Consider the following 16,830-nt stretch of genomic DNA (forward strand, 5'->3'; position numbering starts at 1 on the left):
GGCGGCGGTGGAGCGGGGGAGGGTGCGGGTGGTCGGCAGCAGCGGTGGAGCGGGGGGAGGGTGCGGGGGGGTGCTTGGCGGCGAGGGGGATAGCTATCGAGAGGGAGGGGGGTCGAGATCGAGTGTCCTCATGAATATTCAATATTTTTTCATATGGAATAAGAAAAAATATCATCAAATTTGAAAAAATATTCATGAATTCAAAAAGTGCCCATGAAATTTGAAAATATTCATGATATCGAAAAGTAAAAAAAGTGCCCATTACTAGTTTAAACTAGTAATGGCGCACTATGCAACGGTGCGCCATTAGTAGTTTTGCAAAAAAGTAAAAAAAAAATACAGTAGTGGCGCACTCTACGGCTTGTGCGTCATTAGTAGTTCTAACTACTAATGGCGCGCTCTGCCCGGATGCACCATTAATATGTTTGAAAAAATGAAAAAAAAAATTCTAGTGGCGCACCGTGTGCCTGGTGCGCCATTAGTGTCTTCCACACTAATGGCGCACCAACAGATGGTGCGCCATTAGTATATAGTAATGGCGCACCACATGTCTGGTGCACCATTAGTGTCATTTCCATCTATAGCCCTTTTCCTAGTAGTGGAGGGTGTAGTCCATGGTGAATAACTGATTCTCCGTGTTAGTGCATGTCATCCCGAGATGACAGACAAAGTCTAGGCCCGTTCTTCGATATGGTCTATGGGTATCGAGAGAGAATGTGTCGTTTTGTGCAGGAAGTGCGGGTCCTTTTACTCTGTTGGCCTCGAAACTTCTCGTGCTCTCAAAGGAGGCTGTCGCATGTATATGCATGGGCCATCCGGTGGCCCCTACGGTCTATGGACTAAACCCCCCCGGTTTATATAGACACCGGAGAGGGCTAGGGTTACACAGAGTCGGTTACAATGGTAGGAGATCTACATATCCGTATCGCCAAGCTTGCCTTCGACGCCAAGGAAAGTCCCTTCCGGACACGGGACGAAGTCTTCAATCCTGTATCTTCATAGTCCAGGAGTCCAGCCGAAGGTATAGTCTGGCTATCCGGACACCCCCTAATCCAGGACTCCCTCAGTAGCCCCTGAACCAGGCTTCAATGACGACAAGTCCAGCGCGCAGATTGTCTTCGGCATTGCAAGGCGGGTTCCTCCTCCAAGTACTTCATAGAAGATTTTGAACACAAAGGTAGTGTCCGGCTCTGCAAAATAAGTTTCCACATATTGCCATAGAGAGAATAATATTTACACAAATCTAATCTGCTGACGTATTCCGTAGCGTGACATCACACCATGGCCAAGTCTTTATTCATATCATTTTACTGTCCCACCTCAGCGCGTTTAGCGAGGCGGTTTCCTTGGTACGTCTTGTCAAAGAAGAGATCGTGTCCCCTTATTCCGGGATTCTCATCAATACGGGCGTGGGTAACCCAACCGCGCCATTGATTACGGCGCTTGGGAGATAAGCGAGTTTTACCAGGCTGGTGGGGACGCATAGTCGCGTCCGCCCATATAAGGGGATAAGGATCCACCTTTTCATCCACGCCTTCTTCCTCCTTTCCCTATCCATTTCCGCGCACTCGAGCTCCAGCGCCCAAGTCCGCACACCCTACCTCAACCTTCTCCAGCCATGTCCGGAGCAGGAGGCAAGTGGATGGTCTCCTCCGTCACAGAGGGACACATCAAAAAACTGAGGAAGGCCGGATACTTGTCTAACGACATTGCGCACCGGCTTCCCGAAGAGGGGCAGCTCATCCCCACCCCTAGGCCCCATGAGAGGGTGGTGTTTCTCCCTCATTTCCTCCGCGGACTGGGCATCCCTCTCCAACCATTTGTCAAGGGGCTCATGTTCTACTATGACCTGGATTTCCACGATCTCGCCCCGAACTTTGTCCTCAACATCTCGGCGTTTATCGTCGTGTGCGAGGCTTTCCTCTGCATCCTTCCCCATTTCGGCCTATGGCTCAAGACTTTCAATGTCAAGCCAAAGGTGGTGCGCGATAACCAGGCAGAATGCGGAGGCGCCATGGTGGGCAAGATGCCCAACGTCCTATGGCTCGAGGGCTCCTTCATGGAAACCCTAAATGGGTGGCAATTGGGGTGGTTTTACATCACCGAGCCGTGCGACCCTGAATGGGTCGCAGCCCCCGAGTTCAGATCCGGACCCCCTACGCGGCTCACCTCCTGGAAAGAGACGGGCCTGTCGTGGGGTAAAAAAGGAGAGCTCACCCGACTCCAAACATGCGTCCAAACCCTGGTGGACAAGAAGCTCAAACTTGTCAACGTAGTCCAGGTTATGCTCATCCGCCGGATCCTCCCGTGTCAACAACGGGCTTTCAACCTGTGGGAGTTCGACCTGGCGCAGCACCAAACTCTGAGCAGGCTCTTCGACACGATGTATGAAGATGCCTGGAAGGTGCTTTTCAAGGGCGCCGAGGCCCCCGCATCCGCTACCGAGGATCGCGGATTCAGCACGCAGCGTCACGCTAGTGCGGTAAGATGTCTTTACCTTTACAGGGAATTAGTTTTTCATAGTTTGACTCCATGCGGGATCTAAGCTCCCTTACCATTGACAGGATTGGTAGGAGACATCCGGACAGATCAACTGTCTGGCCCCTTTGCCCGAAGGCCCAGCGGACGCTCGCTTTGGCGAAGCTGCTGGTTCCGGCACCCTATGTGGTGCCGGAGAAGAAGGCCACGGGGACTCGAAAGAGTGCCCGGTGCCTGGAGGTGTCAGATTCATCATCCGACGACTCCAAGATGCACTCCTCCCGTGAAGACGAGGAGGAGGAAGAAGAGACCTCTCCCCCTCCAGCGGGGGAAGGGAAGAAAAGGAAGGCCGCCCCAACTAGGGAGGCCGAAGGGTCCAAGAAGGGGAAGACCCCTCCTCCGGACTACTCCACCAACGCCGACGACGGCGAAGAGGAGTGGCCGCACAGGGCCAATCCCCTGGTGAGATCGTAAGTATTCGGACACCAGAGCAATTCATAGTGTTCCTTTCTTGCACAGCTCCTACTTACACCGAATATGACTATGCAGTCCGCCCAAGGCCGGGCTCGACGAGTCGTCGAGCGGCTCCCTGGATTCGTCGGACGTGAATTCACTTCCGCCCGCTACCTCCCCCCACCCTACGGATGACGCCGAGGTGCTGTCCCAACAGGTTCCAAGCCAGGAGGAGGTGGTCCTGGAGGCGCCGCAAGGCGACCTCCCGGACTCCATGCGCAAAGGGCATAGAACCCCCTAGGGCTCCAAGTCCGTCCTTGAGCCGGACACCGCGCTGGAACCTTCAACGGTTCCGGACTCCGGTAGGCAGCCTCCTTCCAGGAGGAGCAAGCCTACCGAGCCGGTTAACTCCGTCCAACCGGAGGCACCGGACAATTTGCTGGAGGTGCTTAACGGCGCCTCCATCGACGAGGAGCACCACATTATTATGAGTGCGGTGATCCAGAAGGTTCAGTCCGCCAAGAGCGGACTGACTGAAGCCTGTGCCAGCCTTCTAACAGGCTTTGAGGTAAGTAAAGAATATGTAAAAATATTACCACATAGACAGTAGCCCCTGATGCTCTGTTCGGCATTCGGAAAGAAAACCCGAATAGAGGATCTAATAACATTCACAGGAGTCTAACATAATCAAGTCAATATGCGTATGCAGGCTTCGCTGCTGGCCTCTGCCGCACTGACTGCGGAGGTGGATACGCTGAAGCAAAACCTCGCGCGGTCCTAGAACGAGCTCGGCCATGCCAAGAGGCAACTCGAGGATAAGGAAGGTAAGTAATACCTTGCGCAAGTATATATAGAAGATGTGGTTGCAAAAAATGACAGGATCAACATGCTATTATAGGGGCCACGACCGAGGTGGCAACCCTTAAGAAAGCGTTGTCCGAGGCCAAAAACAGAGCGGCCGCGGAGTGCACAGAGAGAGGGAAGAAGGAGGTGCGGGTGGAGGAGGTGCAGAAAGAGCTCCAGGCTCTCGTGAAGAAACAAGAGAGTTTGGAGCTTGACTCAAAGATGCAAGCGTCCGAGCTTGCGGCAACCCTTGAAAGAGCGAAGTCTGCCAAGGCCGAAGCCCAGAAAGCCCTCCAAGAAATTGAAGCGATGAAGAAGATAGCGGCGGGTGAGGCATTCATTATGCAAGGAAAGCACGTGAAAGTGAATTACTTGTTACTTACTCGAGTACGGAGCTCTCCAGGAGCATTCGCAGATTTGCCCCGCAGTGCGTCTGATGCCGCCGCCTACTACTGAGCCGAAGAGGGGAGCTCGACGGAGAAGGTGTTCTGGTCTCAGTATGCTGAGGCCGGACACCTGGTGCCTTTGAGCGACCTGTCACATCCCTAGTCTGGTATGACTTGGACTAGCTGGTCATTTGTGCATCATGTTTAAATTTCATTTAAATTTGAAATGAGGATTGGTGGAACCCTCAGAATCATTTTTGAAAATGACCCAAATAAAAATTTCTCCAAAAGGGTCCAAGAAAATGCTCATGATGCCCTCTAAAAATATTGGACAGAGATAAAAACCAAAACAATATTTGTAGGAGCTCATGGACATTTATTTTGGCCATTTGGATTAATTCGATAAATATTTGCATTGGAAATATATTTCTATATATATGAAATATGGTCCAAAAATTATGCCAATTATACAAGAGCTCTGGAATAATACCATTAGCCCCTACAAAAATTGGCATAATAAAATTAAATGATTTGATATATTTATTAAATCAAACAAATGTCAGAAAAAATAGAAAACAGAAATAAAAGGAAGGAGGACTTACCTGGGCCACTTACCTGGCCCATCTCCAGCTGGCGGCCCAGCCCACCCCGCTGCCTTCTGTCGTCCCCCTCCTCGGACAGAAGGACGAGGGCGTGTGCCCGACGCTCGCCGGCACGCGCGCGCGCCACCTCCCCCCCCTGCTGGCCACCTCCTGCTTCCCCGTACTCCCTCGATGCCCCGGACGAAGCCACGCAGCTGCCCCGCACCGTTCTCACTCTCCCTCGCCCTCCTCTTCTCCGCCTGCTCTCTCTCCCTCTCACCCGAGAACCACCGCCGCCGCCGACGGGCATCACCGTAGCCACCGCCTCTCCCTCGCCTCCCCGTCGTCCCCAGGAGCTCCGCCTCGTCGCCAGCTACCTCCTCGCCGAGCCACGCAAGCCGGAGAGCCCCGTGGAGCCGTCGCCGTCGCCATCCTCGCCTCCGGCCGCCGTGGGTACTCGCCGTCAATTCGGGAGCTTCCGGGCATCCCCGACCTCGCCCTCGCGCTCGCTGGATCCGCGGTGAGCTCCTCCACCGTTCCCCTCTCTTCTCCCTCCCGTTCCCGTGCCGTAGCGCCGCTCCCCACCACGGCCGAAGCCCCTCGCCGCCGTCCATGTCGCCGCCGCCGTCTCGGCCCGCCTCCGCCCAAACCAAGCCTCCCATCGCGCTCCTGGTGCCACGAGGGTGCCGCCGAGCCCCTCAGGTGGCCTCCCCGTGCCCCGCAGCCCATTCCCGCTCGCGCCCGAACTCCGGCCGCTGCCCCGAGCTCCGCTCCGTCGAGCTCCGCCGCCCCCGCAGCCTCCCGCATGAACCCCTAGACGCGCGCGAGTCTGGGCTTCGCGTGGGTGGTCTCCGCCGCCCGAATGGTCGCCGGAACGGCGATCCCGAGCCCCTCCGCCGTCTCGGGCCTCGCCGGCGGCTAAACGCCGGCGGGATTGACCGGTCAACCGCGCTAACCTCCCCCCCCTGACGCTGACCAGTGGGCCCGACCCCCCCCCTAACCTTTTAACTAAATTAATTAACCCCTGTTAACCCCAGTGTCACTGACGTGTGGGACCCACACGTCAGGTTTGACCCTGGACAGCCCAGTTGACCGCTGACGTCGTGCTGACGTCATGCTGGCGCAATAATATAATTTCTGGATTTAAATTAAATCAGGAAAATTCCAGAAATTGTTTTAAACTTCAAAAATTCATAGAAATTCAACCGTAGCTCAGATAGAAATAATTTATATATGAAAAATTATCAGAAAAATGCAATCTTTCCATCTGTACTAGTTTCATGCATGACAAACCAACTTATACATGCTGAATATGGGAAAACACATTATGGCATATATAAGAGACTTAATTTAGAAATGCATTTCAACCTTTGGTTCAAATGGACTTCAAACGAAGTGAACACTAGTTGCATTAGCTCAATAGCATCACATCTACACGCCATGTTCATGCATCATATTGTTGCATATGATTGTGTTTTGATTGCCGGCACCGTTCCTTCTCGATAGGTCCTGCTCCGGAGACGTTCCAGAGTACCTGTCTGTGAAGCAGTGCCTCCCTTGTTGATTTACCAGGCAAGCAAACCCCCTTGTTCATCTCGATAAAACCCTACTCTCTCGCTCCTGCTCTTAGTTATTGCATTAGGACAACAACGATTCATCTGCTACTTTGTGCTGCGGTAGTTGAACCCCTTCCTCTGCATGACCTGTCATTGCCACAGTAAATAGTTGAAACCCACTAGCATGTGTAGGACTTGATTGCAGCCACTGATGTGCTCCTACCATGCTATGCCTGCTATTGCTTAGAGTTGTGTCAGGTCTGATTCATTGGGAATGAATTGGAGTGTCACGATATGTTCTGATGCCGAGAGTGAAGTGTGTGAACACGTTTTGGTAAAGGTAGCGGTGAGAGGCCATGTAGGAGTACATGGTGGGTTGTCTCACTGGAACCGTCCTTAAGCCCTGAGTTCTGTGTATGTTGTCCAATGACTCGATACTACCACACATTGGGCTCCGGGCGCTCCAAGCCCTCTCGACTTATTAACCTACTTGATCTCTGTCCAGGAGTCGCAACTAGTTTCTGGTGTTTGTAGGTAGTGCTATTTTTCTACCAAGTGGCACCCGGCAGGGTGGGCTTGGGACAGACTAGGCACACGTGGCCCGGTGTACCGAGTGGCACCCGGTTGGTGGGCTCGGGAACCCTGTACACATCGTTTGGGGCCATAAGCGACACCCCGGCCGGATCTCCTTGCGGATGGAACCCGAATAGGCGATAAACCTGGACTAGAGTCTTGTGTGGTTAGTCAGGTCGTGGCCGACACCCTCGCCAGGCTTCCGCTTGAAGGTTGCCGAGATACATGACGTGTACACGGCGGTAAGTGGCGAGAGCGTGTGTGAAGAAGTACACCCCTGCAGGGTTAACATGATCTATTCGAATAGCCGGGTCCGCGGTTATGGACTTCTTGGATGCTTACATGGTACATAGACAACTTGAAGTGGATACCCTAAAATGCTCAAGACATGTGTGAGTGCTATGGATGGCCTTCTCGTAGGGAGACGGGGACGAATCCATAGTAGTGTATTGTGTGGTGATTACTGGACTCGTGTTCGTTGTTTCACCTCCAGAGTTTCTGGTAGTCGTAGAACAGGATAGCCACAGAGTCAAAGCTGGCTTGCTGCAACCAAACCCCACATTACCTCTTGATACAAATGCATGTATGATAGGATCTGATGTAAGTCTTGCTGAGTACCTTTGTACTCATGTTGCTTTATTTATGTTTTTGCAGCGGAGACTTCGGTCTTACTAGTGTTCCCATGGACTTCGACTAGTAGCTAGTACCTCAGCTACGATCTTGATCGGATGTTGTAGATAGTCAGGCTCTTCAGCCTTTTTCTTTTGTAGATGTCTGTACCCAGACATGTAATGCTTCCGCTTGTTGCTTGTATGCTCTGTATGATGGGTCTTATGACCCCTGTTTGCAATTTATGCTATGACGGCTCTTCTGAGCCTTTATCTATATGAGTTGTTGAGTTATGCTGTGATGCCATGTTGTACAGCACATACTTGCATGTTATGCGTACGTGTAATGTGTATTGCTATGTGTGGGATCTGACTATCTAGTTGTTTATTCTTAGTAGCCTCTCTTACCGGGAAATGTCTCCTAGTGCTTCCACTGAGCCCTGGTAGCTTGCTACTGCTCCGGAACACTTAGGCAGGCCGGCATGTGTCCTTCTTCGATCCTGTGTCTGTCCCTGCGGGGAAATGTCACGCGATGAATACCGGAGTCCTGCTAGCCCGCTACAGCCCGGTTCACCGGAGTCCTGTTAGCCCAGTGCTACAGCCTGGATTCACTCGCTGATGACCGACACGTTCGATGCTGGGTCATGGATGCCTGTCCCTGTAAGTTAGTGCCACTTTGGGTTTACGACTAGCCATGTCAGCCCGGGCTCTTTATCATATGGATGCTAGCGACACCATCATATACGTGTGCCAAAATGCGCAAACGGTCCCGGGCAAAGGTAAGGCGACACCCGTGGGGATACCGTGCGTGAGGCCGCAAAGCGATATGAGGTGTTACATGCTAGATCGATGTGGCATCGAGTCGGGGTCCTGACACGACCAGCTGAAGCAAATGGTCCAGCTCACAAGGTGGCCGGACAGGTCATAAAGGGCCTCATAGTTCGGCTTTGTCCTGGAGAGGCTCTGCCTGGTAGCTACTTCGGGCTGGTGAGGCGGCTGGTGGATGCCTGTCCATGGCTTGAAGTAATCAAGCGCTCCGTCTGCATCGAAGGTGCCCGTAGGGCGCTTGCCCGCGCTAAAGTGCACTGGGTCAAGATGGATGCGGAGAAGCTGGTGAAGGACGGGCTGCCGCCGGGCAAGGAGCATCGCGTCCCAGAAGCGTATTATGAGGGCGTCCTGAAGGGTGCCCGCCTTATAGCGGATGAATGCTCCAAAGATGTAATTTTTGAGTAAACTCGCATTTGTGATCCTGTACGCTGAAAACTTGTTCATATGCGCTAAGCAACGCTTTTGAATTTAAAATACTAGTCATCAACCCGAGCATTCGCATGGGCTAGCACATTGAGAATGCCAGCTGGAATATCTTGATACTCTTTTCGGTTAAAGAATCCATGGGTGATAAAATTAGAATTACTTTATGGCGGAAGTTTTCTTATTGTTTAGCGAAGGATGTAATCGGTAACCATACTGTCCTTATTGTTTCCTCGACAATGGCATATAAATTCAATGTTGAGACCAACGGTTAGATGTATTAAGACTTAGAGAGTCCTTATCTTTATTTATGCACAAATAAAGCGCCCCTTTTTGAAAAATTTATGCACAAATAGAACAGTTCATGACTCAAGTGAGAGAAACAAAACAAATCAATACATCAAACATGTTCGTGTATGCCAATTTACTATTCCGGAAATATGAATTGCATCATCCATATTTCTTATCTGCAAAAACTCAAGAAGCTAGTAGATCGAATTTTTAAAAAGGAAGCTTCTCTAACCTGATGTAGGGAATGATTTTAATTATTAAGTGAAGTAGATTTCGGCAGTGGTCCTCGACACAACATCTGCTTAACCTTAGACCACTCATGCTGGCATTTGTACCACAATACCCATGCAACTGCACGAACTATCATTAGAAAATACATGGCAGTGAATCATATTGATCAATAAAATATGTATGATAATGTCTAAAGCATGAAAAAATTCCCAATGCTTATCCATAGGGAAAATACACTTGGTTCAGGAAGATTCTCATTATCAACACTGCGTACATTAGTGTAATAACCATGAAGATGCGTAAATCTTTTATATGGAAGCAGTATGACATCTTCTCCAACTTTTAAGCACATACAACATAGGAACACAATGCTATAAAGGAGGTTAGTATCCAATTTAAAATGTGGTGCAATTTCTCCCCTTCCATAATACTTTGAAGTAGATAGAACATACAAAAGTTTCCAGTTTTCAGAACTAAAGTATCACCAAATAGAAATAAGACCAGTTCGCTGGAGATATTTGGGCCTGCGGGCTTAATATCGTAGTCACCAGTGGAGGCCAGACATGTATGGGGGATCAGAATTACGATGCAGATTTAGGCTAATCATATTTGATCAGTTTTTTTTGCATAATAGCATTTTAGAAATTTAACAAAAACAAAACATAGAAGTCTAGTTCGAAAAGGAGCCAAATATGGTCTATTTTCCAATGATATGTGGATAAGGAAGAAAGTACACTTAACAAATGGCCTCTTGCATTTTTCTTACTTGATATTAAAGAGAAGGGATGGCGTAGATAATATCAAAGCAACTGATAAAATATAGGTCATTTCTGCAAACAACATGTATGCGCCAAAAGCTTTCTGGTGAGGAACATTAGGAATATAATTTCTCCAGTGTAGCACAATGAAGTTTTACTAAGATATACTAAACATGGGAGGAATAGACATTATATATAATTTTAGTGTTTGATTCCTATGCATGTGGAGACATAATTACAATAGCTTAAGGATTTCCTTTGACTACTAATGAAACTGAGACCGTACTTAATTATTTTGTTAAACTAACTTTATATATTAGAAATATGAATAACATAGTCTATATTATACGATATGATATTTTACGTCAATCATGACCAACGGAAGGAAAACATGGATGAACTAAGTATCACAAAAATACATGATTTCTCATGGCATATGTTATTGCTAAAAAAACTATAAATACTTAATCCTACCAACTTGCTATATCCATAAACTTGTAATATCTGATGCCGCCTTGGCCGCTAACTGATACTGTGTGATTGAAGTATGAGAAAAGGAAGGACTGTGTGATCTAACCATGAAATAGAAAATCATAAGAATGACTCAACCTGAAGTGTTATTGATTTGCTGATTTGGATTATCACAAAACTGTACCGAATGCACACATACATGCTTCCGAATGAGATGGAGGGACAGTAGGTAAATTGAGTCAAACATACATTACCCAAATGAGCAAAACTGAAATAATTTGTGATGATAACATTACTAACCAATCCATTGGCTACTAAGCCACTGTTGTTGCATAGATATTAAAGCCAAGTTAATCAAAGCCCTCTTGGTCTGTAGTTTCAATAAAATTGCGTCGGAATCCATGGACTGCCTGAAAAAACTTGCGAAAATATGCATGCATATTATAGACAAAGCTAAAATATATACTTTCTAAGCGCAGTATGTCCACTGATCCATTAATTAAACAGATCCATGCATGAAGCTTTCCCTCAATTCAAAACCATCAATATTTCATTTCTACATGGAACAGATTTACGAACAAAATAAATCTAAGGATTAATTCATGGATCATCGTTCTCAAATACTCATGGATTGTCGCCGTCCTCATCTGTTCGTCATCCATAAAACCATGTGTGGTAATATATGAAAATGAATAAAGGGGGTCTTTCTAATTCTGAATCACAGTAAAACACATGGTTCTATCCCAACAAACTGGCACCACAATTTGTGCAGCGGGGTGAGAAAGAACTTGGTGAGATTGCCCAAATATGTTAATGAGATGATCCTAATTAATTTAGATTCTCCATGAACTTTGTGAAGATAGGAGAAGGGACGCATTAGTGTTGGTTGCAGGGATAGACCGATGACTTGAGGCACAAAACTGCACACAAAACTGCATAGCTGGATTGAAGTGCATTTTACTTGCATACTGTGACGATCACAAAACTGCACACGTACATGCTTCAAAAAGAGATGGATGGCATGAGCTAAATGAAGTGAAACATATATTCTCCAAATCAGAAATACTAAAATAGTCAATGATGATTACTAACCAATCCATGGCTATTATGCCACTGTTGTTGCACTCAAACGAATACCAGGTTAATCAAAGCACCCTCGGTGTACAGTTTCAAAGAAAATCCATCAAAAACCATGGGCTACCTGGAAAACATCCCATAATATGCATGCATAAGACAGAGAAAACTAAAAATTATATTTTCTATATAAGTACAGTATGTTCACTGCTCAAAATAAAAAATGTATACATTCATAAAGCTTCCAGCAATTCAAAAATTTAATATTTCATTCGTACGTGGAACAGATTTACGAACAAAATAATCCATGGATCATCGTTCTCAAATACTAACAAATTGTCATAGGTCCTCAACTGCTCATCATCCATAACCTCCTGTTTGGTAATATATGCAAATGCATAAAGGGATCTTTCTAATTCCAACTTCTAGTAAATTCGTATGCTTCTAGCCCAACAAATTGCTGGAATTTTATCTATTTTGGGCCTAGCCCAATAGCAGTTTCAGAAATTCCTAATAAATCCTAGAGGCCCACGCAGCTCATTTGTGCAAGGCAAGAGGTGGAACAAAAGTTTAGTCCCACATTGCTAGTTTAGAGGGAGTTGGACCTCTTTATAAGGGAGGTTCTTTCCCCACTTGTACGAGCATGAGAACAAGAGGGATATCCACGCGCGCTCCTCCTCCGCCGCCCGCCTCGTCTCGCCGCGGGTTGCGGGAATGAGCCGAGCCAATATCTAAATTTTTGCCACGCACTACGGGTATACGAAAGGTCACACGGAAGCTGAAAAGATTTTTGCAAAAGTGGAGTTTGAATGCGAATGGTGCGGCCCTTCGGCTGCTGGCTGTTCGCTTCGCCTCCGTCTCTTCGTTTCGCCTCCCGTCGCTGCCCTCTCGCCTCCTTCTCTTGCGCCTATAAAAGGGAGGTCGCTCCTCCCAGAGAGACGCACCAGAACTTGTCCTTCCTCTCGCCACCGGTTCCATTCTCTGAGCTACCGCTGTCTTCCTCATCCTGGCTTGTGGCGTGCACCGCGAGTCAGGACAGTAGGCCTCCGAAACCGCACCTCTTTGAGTCCTGTACGGGAGAAGGGTGATAAGGTTTTTGGGGAGCGCTCCGCGCGACTACTGACTTCTTCATCACGGACTCCGACGACTACTTCCCCAACGACGACTTCTTCCCCGATGTCGACGATCTCATCGACGACATGGCTGGAGAGGACGTCGACCCCAAGTCCAGTGCTTCTGCTGCTGTTGTCCCGTACATATTTATGCTCTTTCTGTTAGACGTCTTGCCACAGTTCTTTGCTCTAGTTTCTGCCCTACATGTGTTAGGTTCTACTTCATATATGCAACTTGCTATACTGTCTGCTATAGATGTGTTTAGTTACAGTTCATATGTGAAGTTGCTGTTTACCTTCTCTCTGTCAGAACGCATGACTTGTTTTATCTCTACTATATTAGTAATGCTTTATCTAGTGTTTCTGTTAATAAACTCATTTGGTAAATTGCTCATATTTCCAACAATCCAAAAACCTTATTATAGCCAATTTACACCAAGTGGTTTTGCTGCTTCCATGAGACCTCCTATGTTTGAGGGTATCCACTATAAGAGGTGGCGCGTGAGAGCAGTCTTATGGTTTCAAACCATGAGTTTCTATGATGCCACTCTTGGCAAACCTGAAGGGGAGCTTGATGCTCAACAGGCACAAGCCTTTCAGAAAATGGATACTCTGTTTAAGGCTGCTTTCTTGAGTGTTCTTGGTGAGAACATAGTTGATGCTTATGCGTCAATTGATAATGGAAAAGATATGTGAGATGCACTCGAGACCAAGTTTGGTGTCTCGGATGCTGGCACTGAGCTGTACATCATGGAGCAATTCTATGATTACAGGATGGCTGAAGAGCGCTCCGTGGTTGAGCAAGCTCATGGGATACAATCATTTGCTAGAGAACTTGAGCACTTCAGTTATATGCTACCGGACAAGTTTGTTGCCGGAGGTATCATCACTAAGCTTACCTTACTGAAGCATAAGAGGCAGGAGTTTTCCATTCCGGGTCTCATTGGCACTCTTGATGTGGAAGAAAAGGCGAGAGCAAAGGACACATGTGCTCGAGGTATTGAGGGAGGATCTAGTGCCAATGTGGTACAGAAGCAGAACTTCCAGCCCCACAAGTTCAAGAACAAGGGCAAGTTTGATGGTAAAGCAAAGTTTGATGGGAAGAACAAGGCTGTGCAACACATGAACTTCAAGAAGAAGAATGGCAAGAAGAAAGGTGCTTGTCATGTGTGTGGGGATCCTGATCATTGGGCTCCTAGTTTCCCTAATCGCTATGACAAGCGTAATCCTGGGAAAGGCGGCAAGACTGCTAATGTTGTCATTGGAGACACTGACATGAAGGAGGCTGGGTATGGTATATTCTCCTGACTGGTTGATTGACACGGGTGCTAATGTGCATGTATGCGGTGATATTTCCATGTTTTTGTCTTATCAGACCGCAGGGACTTGAACCGTGCTGATGGGCAACGGTTCAAGTGCTTCTGTTCATGGTGTTGGCACGGTCAATCTGAAGTTTACTTCGGGGAAGATCGTGCGGCTGAAGAATGTGCATTATGTCCCCTCCGTCAATAAAAATCTTGTTAGCGGATCTCTTCTGTGTAGATATGGCTACAAGCTTGTCTTTGAGTCAAATAAATTTGTAATATCCAAGTATGGAACCTTTGTTGGTAAAGGCTATGAGTCAGGAGGCCTGTTTTTTTATCCTTATCGGACGTTTGCAATAAAGTTGTTAATCATATTTGCAACAATAGTGAATCAAATGTGTGGCATTCACGTCTTTGTCATGTTAACTTTGGTTCCATGTCGCGACTAGCGAAGTTGAACTTAATCCCTAGTTTCACCACTGTCAAGGGATCTAAGTGTCAAGTGTGTGTGCAAACTAAGCAACCTCGTAAGTCTCACACGACTGCGGAAACGTGAAATCTTGCACCACTAGAGCTCATACATTCAGATCTATGTGAAATGAATGGTATTTTGACAAAAGGTGGAAAGAAATATTTCATGACATTAATTGATGACTCCACTAGATACTGCTGTGTGTATCTTCTGAAATCTAAGGATGAGGCTTTGAACTTTTTCAAGATCTATAAAGCTGAGGTGGAAAACCAACTTGATCGAAAAATCAAGAGGCTTAGGTCCGACCGTGGTGGAGAGTATTTTTCCAATGAATTTGATGCTTTTTGTGCGAAACATGGTATAATCAATAAGAGGACTCCTCCCTATTCACCTCAGTCAAATGGGGTGGCCGAAAGAAAGAACCATACTCTAACTGATTTGGTTAACGCCATGTTAGGCACATCGGGTCTCTCCAAGGCATGGTGGGGGGAGGCGATATTGACAGCATGTCATGTCCTGAACCGAGTCCCCACAAAGAACAAAGAGAGAAGAATGGGGTTGTTTGGCGAAAGTCAATGTTCCAATTCCAAAGAAGCGGAAGCTTGGACCAAAGACTGTGGATTGTGTTTTTTCCTGGGATATGCTTTTCATAGCATTGGCTATAGATTCTTGGTTGTAAAATCTGAGGTACCTGACATGCATGTCGGTACGATCATGGAGTCAAATGATGCGACTTTCTTTGAAGATATCTTTCCCATGAAGGATATGGCTACCTCATCTAATCAGGAGATGCCTAGTTCATCGAATCAGGAACAGCGGTTGTCTGGTGCGGCCATGAAGGACATCATAGTCTGCTTGTGGCCAGCCGAACCCATACCGGGTAGCTTCTTCGGCCTGGTGAAGCGGCTCGTCGATGCACTCCCCTGAATAGAAATTGTGAAGCGCTCTGCATGTATCGAAGGTGCGCGGATGGATTTCTCCTGCATCAAGATGCAATGGGCGAGCGTGCAGGCGGAAGGAATTGTCGTCAAGGGTCCGCCCGCTGGCAAGAGCCATCGCACGCCAGAGTGATACTTCGACAGCGTTCTTGAAGGTGCTAGGATAGTGGAGGGACAGTGCTCAAAGGACATTATATTTGATTAGATTTGTCTGAGCTGTATCCGATGCTTGTAATATAAACCAAGTATTTTGTTGTTTGTTTAAGTATGATCCAGAAATTCGAATCCTCCTTATCTGGCAAGTTTAAATTTCTGAAAGTTTTTGCAGTCTTTGGCTTCATCCCCCTTGTGAATAACCTAGGGGTGTTCGGTACCACGCACACTTGCTCTTAACCCAACATCTTTGTCCATGAAGGAGGCGAGTTGTGCAGCGAACGACGCAACCGGACTATATGGCTTTAGCACTTTCACTTAGCCATGGGAGTCATAAATAGCGGACTAGGAAGTAGCCCCTGGTGCGTATGCGGTTGTCCAAATAGGATTGCCTTCGAACGCATTGCTGGAATAACCAGCCCCTCGTATAAAATGGAAGGAACCGTTAAGGATTCCGGATAGGTTGCCGAATAGCTGACTGGCTCTTGCCTCATCATGACAGTCAGTTTTCGGATTTCTCTGCTGAGGTCCTTTGACCGGACAAACTGGAAACACAGTCGCAGGAGTTCTCCCTTTACTACCTTAGCCGGCCAAGCGGAACATAAGGCGGCAAGCACAGGAGCCGGGCAGCCCAACTATTGACGAAAGACATGATTCGGAGCAAATGCATATAATGCAATATTCGGGACGCCGAACTATCACTCAGAGAGTGTTCGGACTTTTAAAACGTGTGAGGGCATATAGGAAGCCCCTGGCAGGTGTAAACTTTGCCAGATTACAGTTGTCGAAATGACATAAAAACAGAGAAGGGTCAAAAAATAGTACTGACAAAGGAAAACTGCTTCCATTAAATACTATCGCATACGTCAAAACGCTTTTGTACAGATTTAAACCAATCAAAATTTAAAGCGGCGTTATATGCCGATAACTCAAAGACAAAGGAAAGCCAGAAAACAAGTCCCAAAAAGGAGAGTAACACTTCTTTCACGGATCCTTTCGATGACTTGCCGCACGTCTGCGCTGTTGTTGCCTTGATAGGGGTCCTTCGAGAGGATTCATAGAGTAGTTGCTTGAGAACCTGAAATATAAGAAAGTGAATAGTAAGGTCTAATAGGGTCCAGCCAAACTACATACCATGTTTTCCGCTTGCCTTCGGCGCTGCCCATGGTATTTTTAGTGCGAAGTTATGCATGCGCGGAACATAGGCCGCGATAATTTGGGGCAATCGGCGAAGGCCGAACTGATAATCCAGCTCTGGATAAACCGAGCTGTTGTTCATCGGAACAGTCTGGGTTTG

Source organism: Triticum dicoccoides, chromosome 7B (assembly GCF_002162155.2).
Source record: "Triticum dicoccoides isolate Atlit2015 ecotype Zavitan chromosome 7B, WEW_v2.0, whole genome shotgun sequence".
NCBI classification, from domain to species: Eukaryota; Viridiplantae; Streptophyta; class Magnoliopsida; order Poales; family Poaceae; genus Triticum; species Triticum dicoccoides.